The 2,058-nt window shown below is 53.2% G+C and overlaps 1 protein-coding gene across 1 annotated transcript in view; it reads left to right on the forward strand.

The window, feature by feature from the left end:
- Nucleotides 1-1,643: 1,643 nt before the first annotated feature.
- LANCL2 (LanC like glutathione S-transferase 2) overlaps nt 1,644-2,058 on the forward strand; it is a 34,470-nt gene continuing 34,055 nt past the window's right edge. The window contains exon 1 of the mRNA XM_089532530.1: nt 1,644-2,058. This exon is cut by the window's right edge and continues 246 nt beyond it. The gene's annotated coding sequence lies outside the window, so the exon portion shown is untranslated.

Consider the following 2,058-nt stretch of genomic DNA (forward strand, 5'->3'; position numbering starts at 1 on the left):
CAGTGTGCACAGAACTATCCTCACCCTTTAAACCAGAGGTTCAACTGCTGAGGCCTTGGCAAGCATGGACACTGGCAGCGAGGTCCTCAGGTTGTAGGTTTGATTAGAGTTTCCTTCTCTTAGATGGTTGACCTTACAGGATTAGACAAGCACCATCTGGCCGGGTTTGGGATTAGAGTTTTCCTTCTCCTAGGATGGTTGCCATAAGACTAGAGAGCCCAGCCTGCCCTTTGGCGCTCTTGGTCAAACCCTTCGGTTGTGACCTGTCTGGCATGGGAGGCCATACCGGTGGGTCAATTTGGGGGCATACATTTCTCGACTTATAGCTGAGTACATACGGTACTTTTAATCCTAAGCGTTTGTCTTTTGCACTTGGCCCTAGTGCAAGGCAGATCTAATTGGAAGATTTGAAGACTAAAGGCGATGCGCCGGCATTTTGCTGCTCAGTTGCATCTGGAGAAGAGACAGTTAAGGAGTGATATGAAGAGCTCTGTTTAAGTATTTGAAGGGGGTGTCATATTGATTCTAGGCTGCATTAATATAAGTATAGTATTCTAGATCAAGGGAAGTAATTGTCCCAGTCTATTCTGCTCTGGTCAGGCCCCACCTGGAAGACTGGAGTGTGTCCAAAGGAGGGTGACTAAAATGGTGAAAGGTCTGGAAACCATGCCCTACAAGGAACGACTTAGGGAGCTGGGGATGTTTAGCCTGGAGAAGAGAAGGTTAAGAGGTGATATGATAGCTCTGTTTAAATATTTGAAGGGATGTCATATTGAGGAGGGAGCAAGCTTGTTTTCTGCTGCTCCAGAGACTAGGACCCGGAGCGATGGATGCAAGCTACAGGAAAAGAGATTCCAGCACAACATTAGGAAGAACTTCCTGACAGTGAGAGACATTGGAAGACACTCCCTCAAAGTGTAGCAGAGTCTCCCTCCTTGGAAGTCTTTAAACAGAAGGTAGATGGCCATCTGTCAATGGGGATGCTTTGATTGAGAGTTCCTGCACGGCAGCAAGGACTTGGACTGGATGGCCCTTGTGGTCTCTTCCGACTCTGTGATTCTATAGGAGTAGTTTGTTTTTGTGTGTAAGTACAGTACTTACACTGACCTGTGGACAAGTCGACTCAGGTTTTTGGGGTCAGCTCAAACAGAGGCTGGATGGCCATCTGCCAATGGGGGTGCTTTGATTGAGAGTTCCTGCATGGCAGGGGTTGGACTGGATGGCCCTTGGGGTCTCTTCCAACTCTATGGTTGTATTTTTTGAGCCTAATTTGTACACTTCTCCATGAGTACACAATACATGGAAGTCTAGGAAGCAGGCTAGAGAGGCATACTAACTGAAGCTTAGCATCTTGAGAGAGAGAGAGGGGCCTCCATAACCCTCTCTATATAATGAGTTTCCTCCAAGGAGAGGTTCCTGACTAAGAGTTGCCTCTCTCCCTCAATGGAAGCCTTTCCTCAGAGGCTGGGGAGTTCCTGCATGGCAGAATGGGGCTGGAGCTGATGCCCTTGCGGGGTCTCGGTTCTGATTCCTGGGGGGCATGGATGGAGCCAGGGCAGGGAGCCTGACGCTCCTCCTCCTCCTCCTCCTCCTCCTCCTCCTCCTGCTCGGGGCGGCCCTTGCTTCATCCTCTGCCGAGGAGGAGGAGGAGGAGGGCTGAGCAGCAGCCGAAGGAGAAGGAGGAGGCGAGGGGGTCTCTCTCTCTGTCTCTGGTCTCGGTGGGCGATGGCGTTCCCTGAGGCCCGGAGGCCCGGGAGCAGGTGGCGCCTGCTGCTCTGCTGCCTCCTCTGGGGCTTCTCCTTCCCGCTCTTGGTGGCCCTGCTGGCGCTGCTCTGAGGAGGAGGAGGAGGATGCGGCTCCGAAGGGGAAAGAGGCCGAGATGAGCGCCAGGGAGGCGGCCTGGGCGTGAGGGCCAACGGAAGGGAGCCTGGCTGACTCAGGCACCCGAGGAAGGAAGGATTAGGAAGGAAGGATTAGGAAGGCCCTGCGGCCTCGGCCTTTTTGGCGCCCGCCAGAGCCGCGAAGGCAGGCGTTTGTTTTGTCCCTCGGCGGCCCCCG

Source organism: Sceloporus occidentalis, unplaced genomic scaffold (genome assembly GCF_023333645.1).
Source record: "Sceloporus occidentalis isolate IW3139 unplaced genomic scaffold, rSceOcc1.0.p SCAF_7, whole genome shotgun sequence".
In the NCBI taxonomy this organism is placed as follows: Eukaryota; Metazoa; Chordata; class Lepidosauria; order Squamata; family Phrynosomatidae; genus Sceloporus; species Sceloporus occidentalis.